Raw genomic sequence first — 12,873 nt, forward strand, 5'->3', positions numbered from 1 at the left:
GGATTCCTCCTCCAAACCCAATCACGGTAAACACACACTGCATCATTTTCCAATATTTTCTCATATCGACTGACTGCCTGAATGCAGCTGCTGGGATTATTGGCCAATAATAAACTTCTCCATCCATTTTTAAAAATGCTCCTGAGTGAGTTACTGCGCTCCCGCGTTTCGCCATTGACGCTAATCCAAAAAAATATGTCGCACTCAAAGCCAAGAGCTCGGTGACGGGTTTTTTATAACCTTCTTTTTAGTCCCTCACCTGTGAACGACAGGCAAGAAAAACAGACTCATTTAATTTCCCGAGAGAATTCCTGGGTTGTTGAAGGTGTTGTGAGAGGGAGAAAAAGAAGTGGAGAATGATTTTTAACTTGTTCACAAAGGCACGGGCTCCTGATTTACAGCTCTAAAAACACTCGACGCAGACAAAACAAGCGAAATCTGGTCCGCCTCAAAATGTGGGTCTCGGTTCGCTTGTAAATGAACCCTGGTGTGGTTTATTCATAGTGTGAATGCAAACGGATTACCAAGCAAAAGACGTGAAATGGACCAGAGAGGAACTAACCTGGAGGAGGTCCTTACTGAAGGAGGACTACAGAGACCCACAGAGAACCACAGAGAGGAGGACCAGAGCACCAGCAGGGAAACTGCAAGTTAGCAACGGGGATGAGACATTATGCATTTATTTAAATGAGGCAGATTTCAATTATAACTTAGAATCTGGCCACATGAAAAGCAGAAGTAATTTTATTTACGTCCCATATGTACATCTCCAAACAGTTCAATTGTCTCCTGTCGTCACTGTAGGGCTGCACCTTGGGGTAGGAACTAGCATAGCACGAGTGTTTTTGCTGATTTTCCAACCCAGGCAGCGATGCTTTTCACGCCCAGCCCCCACATGGTGTAAGCAGTAAATGTGCCTGTGCCAAGCTGTGTGCTGGTGGGCTTGTTTGTCCCAAAACGAGGTGTGGTCAGGCGCATTTCTATCTTGAGACGGGCTCCATTAACCAACAGAAATAACTCAAGTATCAGGTTTATTTCTCCCTGCTGGCTGATGCCCAGTTTCAAGGCAACCCTGGTCCAATATTGAGATCGTTACAGCAGAAATTAATCATCAAGAAACGGGTGTTGCAGCCTCCTCTTCGTACCTAATAAACAGTTTCCCTTGTTTCCCCTAAATTTGAACGTGCACGTGCTCGTCACCCCCACCACAGACAAACACATTCCGTGTGCGCCCTCCCCTCCTGAGCATTTGGTCTGAACCTGCCTGCCGTTTGATCTGAGCCACGGGACAGAACTTCAGCCCGCCGTCCTGCACACGCAGGGTAGCAAAGAGAATTATTTAGCATTTTTCGCCGCGCAACAAAAGCATTTGGGCTCAAAGAGCAGCTGCCCCCACGTGCTTGATCTAACGTCGCTGGAGCTGCAGAACCGAGCTGTGATTACAGGCGTCCTGTCCGTTGTTAGCCCATCACACCGGCACTTTAGGCGAAATAATAAATAAATAATATGAAAATAAATAATCATGCCTGCTTCACGATACACTGGAAACAACACGCTTCACACGCGGAAATTCAGAAAGAGGGCACTTCCTGGCGAAGAAAAGTGCTGATGTTGGTGCCAACAGCAGCTGGTACAGCTGACAGGTGGAGCCAGACCTCCTCCTGCAGGTCCGATTGGCCCGGTTTTAGGACGGGCTGGTCCTGCGCTGGTGTGTCCAAGTCCATCACCATGTCCCCACTTCCTGGTAATGGAGCCTGCACAGACAACAGGATTGTTTCAGCGACTAAAGATGAGCTGTGAAATGGTTAGCAAAAGCCTTAGCTGGAAGGTTGCTCATTGTTTTTCATGCAAAAAAAGACATTTCTACGTGAGAATTATTCACACGTCTGGGGCTGCAGCCCCCCCAGCTGTGGCTTCAGCCCACCGCCGAGGTCGGGAGCTGCTCATGCCTCAGAAAGTTTGCCGCTCCACGGGACCAGCGAGGGAGCATCTTGTAACTTCACTTCTTATTCTGTTCGTCTGCCAGCCTCATTCCCGAGCCAATCTAGGAAATGAGGCTCTCTCTGAACCTGGTAGACTGAACAGAATGCGAAAATTGACAGGTACGGCGCCGTCTGCCAAGCGGCGAGGCTTCCTTCCTCTCCCATCCCAGCGCTCCCGAGATCAATCTCCGTGACGCGCTGAACCCGCGCGCGTGGTGCCTCCTATCAGCGGGGAAGGTAATGCACAGGTTAATTATCCGAGTGACTCTGTTCAGAGAAAACACACCGGCAGCCAAGTGCAGCTCTTCTGGCGCCGCTGCTGTCGCGCACGATATTCTCAACTTACCGCTCCTTTCAGCTCCCAATGAATCCGTCAGCCAGGAAACGCCAGGAAGGAGGAAGCGTTTGAGGCGAGTTGACGGTCCGGACCAACGAGGGCAGACGTCTGAAATATCGCCTCGCTTTACAGGACCAGTCGGAATTAGTATTGCTCCAACTGTCGCTTCCCTCCGAGTTCATTCCGTCTTCTTGTTGCCCTTTGACCCCTCAGCCGAGGCCCCATCCCAGCTCAGTGCATTCCAAAGCATCAGCCTGTTGATGATAGGTGGCCCTGCAGAAGGATTAGGCAACCGTGGCGCCTGCCTCGGTGATTGAGGAACGCTCTCCTGCCCCACTCAAGGACGGGCCTTGAACGCTCCAATCTCCAGGACCGACTCTGGGACTGTAAGCCTCCTGCAAGAGCATTCTGCATTCACGCTCAGAGACGGACAGTGAAAGAAGCGCTGAAAAGACATGAATGTGAAAGGGTGACACGTTTTACCCTCTGAGCCCCCTCCCTAAACCCCCGCCCTCGGAATTGAAAGCGGCGGATTTGCCATTGGAACAAAACGCCGCCTCCACCTTCTTCGCTTTGATGGTGCCCGGGTGATGGGGTTTTTCAGTCTTGCCGCTCTTATCCTTATCTTACCTTAAGATCCGTGTGTGTGTGTGTGTGTGTGTGTGTGTGTGTGTTGGGGGGGGGGGCTGCTTTGAACAGCACCAACCCTCAGTGGCCAAAGGCTCATTAAGATGCAGACACAGGAGTATGCTAATTTTACCCTACATCCTAGAGAAGTAAAAAAAGACAACAAAAGGCTTCATTAAAAAAGAGCATGCATTATTCAGAGAGCAGCAGGCCAGTGGAATGGCTTAAGGCCAATTACACACTGCTGGAATCTCTCTGTGACCGTTCCACCGAGCATCTCTGCGCTCTTTTGTTTGTCCACACATTGCAGCTATACTCATGCATGTGTGCGTGGCTTCTTTATTGGCCTCATCTTCTTCCTTTAAATCCTGAAATTGAAAACCTACAAAGTGCCAAAACAAAGCTGATTATGTGCTGTAAGTTTGGGTTCATGACAGCAAGAGAGTTTCTGTCCTCAACTGGCCATGAGACATCTTTTAAAGTGCCCTGCTCCCCCCAGCTTTTAGCTGCACGGTTGGGATATGTCTTATTATACAAGTAGAGGGACGCCATAGCTAAATATTGCGCTTTCATTCCATCACTGCAGTCAAAAGACGTAATAGTATGAAAAAGCTCTGCGACCAGTCAGGAGCTGTGCCTTAAAGGAGACAGGGAGCAGTCGTCAGCGAAATGAAATGAGCGATTCTGTGTCTCTTAAAGCGGAAAACAGGGCCGACATTAGTGGCAGCAGACGCGCTGATGAAGACAGAGGCCGCATAAAAGCCGGAACAGGGCAGAGGAAGCAGCCCAGCCTCCGTAGGACATTTGTTTGTCTTCTGCGTGCTTGTCCAGGTTTAATATCGAGGAAGCCGAGCGTGAAGCTCCAGCAGAATCCAATCCTGCTTTATGTGAAGAGAGCGGCTGGAAACTGTCCGAGCAGCTTCAGCTGGGCAGGAAGTCGGACAGAGACAGGAAGGAGTAAAGTCTGTGGACGGTGGACGTCCCCGGCAGATCAGATCACACAGCAGACACAGCTGCTGGGACGCAATTTATTAACGCTGGAAAACAGGGAAGTGTGTGTGCGTGTGTGTGTGTGTGTGTGTGTGTGTGTGTGTGTGTGTGTGCGTGTGTGTGTGTCAGTGGGGGGGATCACATGGCTGCAGCCTATCCTTCTGTCACTTATCTTGTCACAAGGCTCTTGTCACACACTGCACCCCATTGTCGTTACATGGTCATCAGCTTGTCGTGTGTGTGTGTGTGTGTGTGTGTGTGTGTGTGTGTGTGTGTGTGTGTGTGTCTATTTGTAATCTCCCTCAGATAGGCCACAGCAGTGGGGGAGTGGTGTAGATACTGTATTGTTTCCTGGAACAAATTCTCCATAAAAGCTAAATTTTGCTGTTATTATTCATCATGGGCAGTTTAGATATCAGCAACAGCAGCAGGAGTAGAACTTTAATTTCCATTATGTTTGCAATAAACATATTAAATCAGACATGTCTTCACCTTTTAAGATTTTATTCCAGTGTGTGTGTGTGTGTGTGTGTGTGTGTGTGTGTGTGTGTGTGTGTGTGTGTGTGTGTGCAGCCTGGGCCGCCTCCTGGTCCTGCTCAGTAATGAGAGAAGACAGTGCATCGGCACCAGAACCCCAGACCTGTCTGCTACATTGAAGATATATGGGGTGACCGAGCACGTGAACCCAGCATGATACACAGGAACACACACGCAGGAACACACAGATGCAAACACACACAGACACACACACACTCACATACACACACACTCCTGTCACCTCTGTTACCTCAAATATGCAAAAACATAGCAACACTGCAGAGACACAGAGAGCAGATGAGGACATCACACACACACACACACACACACGGACACATTCCTAGGGATGCTGTGCATTTAATAGTTTAATGGTATAATGTTTGATTTTAGACATTGAGTTAAAAGATTGAAGCGAACTAACTGATGATGGATATTGAAAAGAATTAAGAAGACTTAACTATTTAACGTGTCGTTCTGAGGAACAACTTTAAGATTGTTGTTATGATTATTGACAACATTGAGATTATTGACATCATTAGTCCTCCTGAATCGTAATATGGATCGAAGCTTGTTTTGTCTTGTGTTTCTACTGGTAATTGTAGATGACTTATTCTTTGTTGTCATGTATTCTTGAGGTGTGAAAGCAGAAGAGGATTTCCAGAAAAACCTACAATTGACATGGTTAAAAAAATAATGACGTCACTTTTTTCTCTTTGCTTCATCGACACTCAAGGCGAAACGGCCAAACTGCTGGGTGGGTTTAAATCTGCCGGGGGGGGGGGGGGGAGAGAGAGATATCCCTCAATATATTTTGTCGACAGTTTGAAATACCTGACAGACACAAAAACGGGGCTTCGTACCAGCACACAGTCGTCCTAATTGACTGGGCAGGGGGGTCCAGAGCACCAGCCTCTGCCAAAACACATGCAGACTCACAAGCATGCTAGCATCAGCACTGTCTCACCAGGATCCCGGAAGACTGGGAAACACACGAGAACTCGACAGGAGGTACACCTGTTAGCACACACACACACACACACCACACACACACACACACACACACACACGCACGCACGCACACACGCATGCACGCACGCACGCACACAGAGTATTTGTGTTATATTATACCCTGTTCATGTTAAAACATGAAATAAAGTTTAAATATACTCAAACTTAAGAATGATGTCATGCACTCAGCAAAAAAAAGAGAAAAAAAAGGTCAGCATGAAATCATCTCCACCTCTGGGCTGCTGTAACTTCAATTAGTCTTCCAGCATCCAGGCATCCTGGATCCTCAGATAAAACTCAGGGAGAGGGGGACCATTCCTGCTCCCATCCTTCCCTCCAGACACTTTCCAGCCAAAATGTGGACTGACGATTAAGTAGGATTATGTGCTCTATTGCGACAACCGTGCCCTGTGCCCAAGCCCTGCGAGAGTGTGTGTGTGTGTGTGTGTGTGTGAGTGCATGTGTGCGCAGTGGAGAGAGAGAGAGGGTGTGTGTGAGGGGAGAGAGACACAGGGAAGGAGAGAGCAGAGGAGAATGTGCTTTTGTTCCAACTGAGCCCCTAATTAGCCAGGCTAATTGAGCTGTTAATTGATCTGTTGTCTTAATTAAACATCTCCTGACGCTTCTTTGCTCCTTGTAGTTGGGAATCTGAGGGATAAGCGTGTGTGTGTGTGTGTGTGTGTGTGTTTCAGAGGTAGCTAGCCCAAACAGATGACGCTAATCTTAGTGGGCCGACTCCATTAGACACTCTGGTGTGTTTTAGTTTAGGGTTAAAGCTGTCATCATAGATTTGTTTGCAGTTATCCCGGCAGCGAAATGCCCTTAAAGCAGAATCTGATTACAGTAATCTACGCGCCGTGGCCTTCGATAAAGCTGCCAATTTCGACGAAATCTCCTGAGCGACGGGGGAGGACTTTAATCACAACTGTGATCTGCAGGTTCGGAGGAGGGGAGCGCGTTCAGTGCTCCGTGGAAGGGATCTAATTTGACAAATATCTGATGCTAAGCCAGCTGTAGCTGCACCCTTTAGGGTGGGAAAAGGGGGGGTTCAGAGGTCGTGAAGTACCTAGAGGGGGTGTGGTGAAGTAAGACTGGTGGCACGAGGAAACAGGTGAAGGAAATTCTCATGTAGGCTCTGATAATGATTGATTCAATAGGAAATGGTTAACCAGCAGACTTCCTGGGAATGTTACGCAGATTAACTATTACATTAAGGCATTACTGAGCTGACCTTTGCTCCCTCTGGGAACGACAACAACTCCGGCTGCAGGATGGGGACTGGGACTTTCTTCTGCACCACCTCAGCAGGTTTTGGTTATAAATGACATGCGGAGGAAGGAGTAGCAACATTAATTCAAACGCGGAATGCTGCATCTTTGTTAGCCGTAGAAGTAAGAGGACAATTTTCTGTTCTAATTAGCATGGCCTGAGCTTTCAGTAATCAAAACAAAACCGAGCGCACTGTGGCAGATGTCACATCCATATACTCTGTGGTGTATTTAACAGGTTACCATGGCAGCCAAAAGTGGGCACACACTGATAAATACACCGGAGGTGAAACCGCTGTTTACCGATGAATTTAAAGGGACAAAATACGGAGGACAAACAACACAGGCAAAATAAACCCACAACAACTCTTTTTACTGTTTTTGCCAGCGTTTCTTCCTGGGCTTTCACATCTTCTGGCTCTCCAGAGCACTTTTAACGTATCACTCCTCACTAACTTCCATAGCCGGTCACATGTTTCTAGTGTGGTATACGGGAAGAAGAGGTTGTTGCTGCACATTAGCACATAACTGCTGCTAAATATGCTGGAATATTTGTTATCTAAAACAACCCCCATTTTACTAAAGGGGCTTGATATTAGCCTTTTTCTAGCATTAGCACTGCTGATTCTTTTGAGTGCATCCAAACAGACTGGACTGACATTTCCTCTGAAACACATTATGCATCTTAAAGCAGGAAAAACAACATAAAGATTAGATTACATAAAAGAGCAGGCAGCATTAGCGGAACACCGAGTGATGGATCAGATGGCGTCATATTAAACAGAATAACAGCAAACAGCATATCTGTGTTGGGGTTGGAGGATGCAGATGATTTGGGAGTTTAGTCTGCAATAAGTTTGTGCCGGGTGCCAGTTTATTAGTGATGGAGCCGGTCCATGCAGGACCACACGGCCATCTGTACCCGGTGAGTGGGTGGGAGGAGGCGGAGTAAACAGGAAGTCATTATAACACTTCCTGCAGCTGCTTTACACCTACTGACCACATGGAAGAACTGGAAGAAATTCAGAAATAAACCCAATATTAACAGGTGTTTCTGCACACACACACTTTTTCTTTTTCTCCTCATTTCGGTGTTTGTTTCTCAGGGAACTATTTTTGAGTTGACGAAGAGAGAGAAAGGGAAAGAAATGATGTCAGTTTGCTCTGATGAGCCGCTGAACTTTGACTATCTGGACTCTTTTGTTCTAAAGTTCCGACAGAGAAGCAGATGGCTTCCCTCAGTGTGCCTTAGTAAGCTAGCTAGCTGCAGAGTGGGACTTTGCTGCCTTCGGGGGTTCCATACTTACTGTACGGAAGCTATAAAACACAGATCGGCTCAGGCTTTTATTCATAGCAGGATGCGAAGCAGTGGCGTAAATCAAGGTGGCGACTAACATGTGTTTTTGCTACGCTAAATGCAACAAATTTTGAGTCGAGTCGTCGCACCTTATCGAAATATGCGAAACAACCGAACAACTCTCCCACCAGGCGTGTGGAAACAGACATTATTTCTATCTCATCTGGCGCCTAATTACCGTATAGTCTTTATGTTTAAAAGTAGCTGGACCGCCGGTCCATCTGGTGTTGTTCGTCTCCATTTCTAAGTTCATGAGCGAGAATAAAATGTGCGTTTTTATACGGTTTAAAGAAATGACAAGTCTGCAGGTCTTTTACACTGTGCGTGGTTGGAAAGTTAACGAACATTAGCCCAGCAAAAATGACTTTCTGTGGTACAAGAACAAAAGCAGTTCTTGCACTTGAGGAGTTCTACTGGGGTGAAGGATCTGCTGGGGGGATCACATGCAGAGGTGCATCTACAGTACATGCACAGTAATCTCATTAGCTCCCTGTCAGCCTTTGTTCATTTCCTGCACTGATATTTTCGTGTCGCTTTGTTCTTTATCCTTTTGTTCTTTGATGCTTATATCTGTGTAACCAAAGAAAGCAGCAGGAGAACTGAGGTGTCATCTTACACGCGCAGCAGATAAAAATTGAGTCGTTATGACTATTAAGGCCTTGAATCACAGTGGTGAATGTATAAAGATACAGTAGGAAACAAATCCGATAAACTGACCCTATGGTGTAATTCTGTTACCACATCTCTCTCTCTCACACACACACACACACACACACACACACACACACCCTTAGACGTCTTTGTGAGAATCATAGATATAACACAGCTCCTCTCTTATCTCCATAACCTTAACTTAAAGCCAATGTAATCCAACCCCTCCAATATGTCCTCCCTTTGCTACTAGACTGCATACTTATCAATATGTAGCAAGAAGCAGAACACACACACACACCACACACACACACACACACAGCTATATTCTCTGCAGACCTCCACAGTGAAATTTTAATACTAGAGATAAAAGGGAAGAACTTCTACCTTTTTGCAACAACATCAGTGCTCTTTAGCTCCCCCACTTTCTCTCCGTTTCTGCGTGCACGAGACGTTTGGTCTTTAATGTATTTCAGAGAACATCTGCTAACTATCACTGAACCTCTTGGGATTTCCATTTAGCCCAGTTAATTACTCTATCAAGCCAGGTTCATTACCATATTCCCCCTCTTAAAAATGCATCCGACACGGCGCCAGTGCGAGCGCGTGTATGCATGTAGGTGTAAGCGTGCGCCTACGCGAGCATGCTCTGGAGGTGCACGTGGCGGCGTGCCTTAAATACACGTCTAATTGCAGCGGGTTCGGCCATAATGCCGGCATTAATGAACCACAGCCGTCTATAGGAAGTGGCCCTGGAGGTCCAGCAGGGGACCTGATGGTCTCAGAGGCCCACTTTCCTCTTGAGCCACGACTTCTGCCCGAATCCCTGCAGAGGTGGACCCAGGTGAGCGATGACACGGCGGCGCCGTCTCGCCAGGGACGTTTATGAAGAGCCTCGTTTGAGGGTCACCAGCCGTTTCCATGCAAACGGGGCTCGCTCTGCTAAAGAACCACTCTTGGCTCGGTGGTTAAATTTGCCACTGAAGTGATTAATGTTCGCCTTTAAAAATGGTGCTGCAGTAAGTGAAGTTACAGCAGTTTAATGATGGAGGAGATTTATCACCCAGGAGGTCAGATTCGTCCTTCAGGGATCAACAGAGAACCCCAGAATCAAACAGAAAAGCACCGACGCTTCTGAATGACGCCCTTTGTAACGACTCTGCCGTCTTGTCATTTATAAACGCTTTCCAGTGAACGATTGCGGGTTTGCTTGTGGAGGTCGGCGGATTTTAAGGCTCGCCAGCTGTTGCGCCGAACAGCCGTCGCAGGAAAAACAATCGCAGATTCGTCTTCTGCAACGCTGGAGCTGCAGCGTTGCAGCTTCAGTGGAGCCGTGAAAAGCGAAAAAGGTTAATGGGACAAAAAGGCGTGACGGAACCGTTGAGTCATTTTTCCTGTCTTTAAGGACTCTGTTGGACAGGGTTGGTGCTGATTGGGAGGGCTGAAAGTTGCCACTTAGTCAAGGGCAAATGACAAAAATGGACTCATTTCTAAATTTTTGGAGGTGATCTTACGCTCAGTGGCTGTTGATGGATCCCTTCCCTTTGCATTCGTGTCCCTATAAATCGACTCTTACTAATGAAACACTTTTCAGCATCATTCCAGCTCCTGGTGTTTGATATTCGCACCTGATGCTGAGGTCACAGAGTCGTCTGAAGCAGTCCAGGGTTACATCGTCCACAGTTGCTGCAGCTGCAGCCCACAACAGTAGTTTTGTATTTCAGGGCTCTTCCATGGAGCCTCAGAGGCCGAGACCGGACTCAGCGGTGGGGGGCACCTTCTAATGACCCTGTTCATGCTGCACCTGCATGCACCTGTGCTGCACCTGCATGCACCACCAGCACGTCAACAAACCTTCAGCTGGGCAGGAAAAGTCCACAAAGTAGAATTTTGCTGAACTTGAACGGGAACTGTTGATTAAGCATTTTATCCAAGTGAGAGAGAACCTGCAGGACATGAGAGCAACAAATACATCAAAGCCATCCCATAATGACTCGCAAGGCTGCTTAGCGTTGAAATAAACTCGCACGGCTTTCAGCAAGTCAAGACTTGGTTTTCACTGCCAGAAATCTTGTTTCTGATCTTTGGACGCCCTGAAACCTGCAGGCATCTCCCAGATCCAGTATATAATAACCCACTGTGAGATGAGGAACGTCCTATGTCCTCTATTGTTGAACGATATTAAAGCCAGAGTCTTGTCAGTGTGTATCATGAACGTTAAATTAGCATTTTAACGTAACCATGCAATGCTAATACTGTCACACCCATTTCTAAAGTGATCCGCTCCTGTTTTTCTTAGTTTAAAGACAAATATTTTCATTCCCTCCTATATCAACCACTCTTTTCAATAATAATAATAATAATAATAACAATAATGAGTGAAATCAGCACCCATACACAGCATACATATATGGCGTCGTACAGTACAGATGAGTGAATTCTAACCTTTAATGAGATTAGCCGAGTGGTGTACTTGAAATAACCTTTCATGCGCCGCCATTATTGTATTAATCTATTCTAAAACAATTTGGTTGAATTAATTAGGCCCTACATATTTCAGCGGCGCTCGCGGAGCCGCCTGGAAACAGATGGCTGCGAGGGTGAGCCGCTCACCGGCGGGTGTGTGCGGCTGACGAGCTAAATGGAGACAAGAGAAAGGGAAGGGAGCGGTAGACGGGGGAGAAACGGGGGCGGCACGACAGGAAGGAAGAGGCCCCACAGACACCTCTGGACACCTGAGAGCCCGATAAGAGAAGACGGAGAGTCAAAATCTGCAGGGTTGTCGGGTCCTAGCGCCTACCACCTCCTCCGAGCTGACAGGAGATCAGCGGCTAACAACAGTTGGGCCAAGGAGGCTATTATCTCAATCCTACAGTGTTCTGGATGGGTTCAACCTTGAACAGCTTGTAGATGATGAGCCTATCCATATGGTGTTTAAATCGCTGAGCGTTTCCGAAGCCATTAACCTTCAGGACACCTTGCACTTGTCCTCCACTTTGACTGACAGCACTGCGCAGAAACATCCCAAATACAAGGATTCAGAAAGCGGGAAGAGAGAAGTCCGAATTGAAGGGTGAACATAGCACATTTTCCATTCTGCTGCTTGTTCTACAAACATTAAATTCTCCCGAAGAACCTCCCCTGACCTCAGATCCCCGACTAGTCTCTACCTGTAAGGAGGCTTTTTCCGTGTTTAGAATGGGGATTATGTCTAAAACACGGCAGTGCGACGCCTTGATTTTAAGCCGTTATTGGAAGGAGAATCAGAAATGACCTGTAACACTTCAGAACATTAATGTGATTAATAAAGTGATGCTTGTTTGTGAGTCATGGACAATGGAAGGCTGGGGAATTGTTGCGTAATGTCGCACTGACATAACCCTCATTTTATTAGACGCACGTGCAGATCTTCCACGCCACTTTCTCGCCACTGACGTGATGACGTGCACTCAGTTGAAGCTACACTTGGAAGTGCAGCAGTGCAGTGAGGTGAGGACCGTAAAGAGGTTTTTACAGACCGTCGCAGGCAGTTTTAAAAGCAGAGGAGCTAAAGTGCTAGCGTGCCGCAGCTTTTACAAGCCGCCGCTGTAACGTGAAGGGCAAATCCACGAGGAGCGGCGGGGAAGCGCGGCGTAATGCACTTGATGGCCTGCGTCCAGGGAGGACTTATCAATATGAGGAGGTCTTCTGGAAAGGTCAGCTGAGGCAGATGAGAAGCTGGAGGGATGTTCTGAGGTTTATCTTATACCGCCCGCAGAAGAAAGGCAGGGCGGAGACGGTGACGTCATCTGCTACTAACTCTAAAACCACTTTCCAGCCAGAAACCAGCAGTGGTCGACGTGCCAGCGCTGACCTGCTGCATGCTATAGCGCTAACACAGCCGATCAGCTATGAATTATGACTGCATCACCCCAACTTCAGCCTGCACGTGGCCGACTGTTGTGTCCACGTCCCCACACTGACACGGACAGCCTGCTGCCAGAGTTTATTACCTTGTTGACACCAGCTGCCACTTTTAAGCTCTTTTTAAACGCTGAGTCCGAATGGTGACTCAAATCAGAGAATTAACGCCGTCATTCCTGCCCGGTGTTCTTCTTGGCAGTGCTTTTAAACCCC

General features: G+C 47.4%; 2 long non-coding RNA genes across 2 annotated transcripts; both read right to left on the minus strand.

Annotated features, from left to right (window-relative positions):
- Positions 1-718: 718 nt before the first annotated feature.
- Positions 719-4,987, minus strand: LOC130513254 (uncharacterized). Its single transcript, XR_008946659.1, has 3 exons — positions 2,329-4,987; positions 1,885-2,204; positions 719-1,754 (listed from the first exon to the last, which is right to left on the minus strand). It is a non-coding gene; the product is annotated as an uncharacterized LOC130513254 (long non-coding RNA).
- Positions 4,988-5,165: 178 nt separating this feature from the next.
- Positions 5,166-11,614, minus strand: LOC130513255 (uncharacterized). The gene is made up of 3 exons (XR_008946661.1): positions 5,714-11,614; positions 5,334-5,487; positions 5,166-5,239 (listed from the first exon to the last, which is right to left on the minus strand). It is a non-coding gene; the product is annotated as an uncharacterized LOC130513255 (long non-coding RNA).
- Between the last annotated feature and the right edge of the window lie 1,259 nt (positions 11,615-12,873).

The sequence above is a fragment of the Takifugu flavidus genome, chromosome 16, assembly GCF_003711565.1.
Source record: "Takifugu flavidus isolate HTHZ2018 chromosome 16, ASM371156v2, whole genome shotgun sequence".
Lineage (NCBI taxonomy): Eukaryota > Metazoa > Chordata > Actinopteri > Tetraodontiformes > Tetraodontidae > Takifugu > Takifugu flavidus.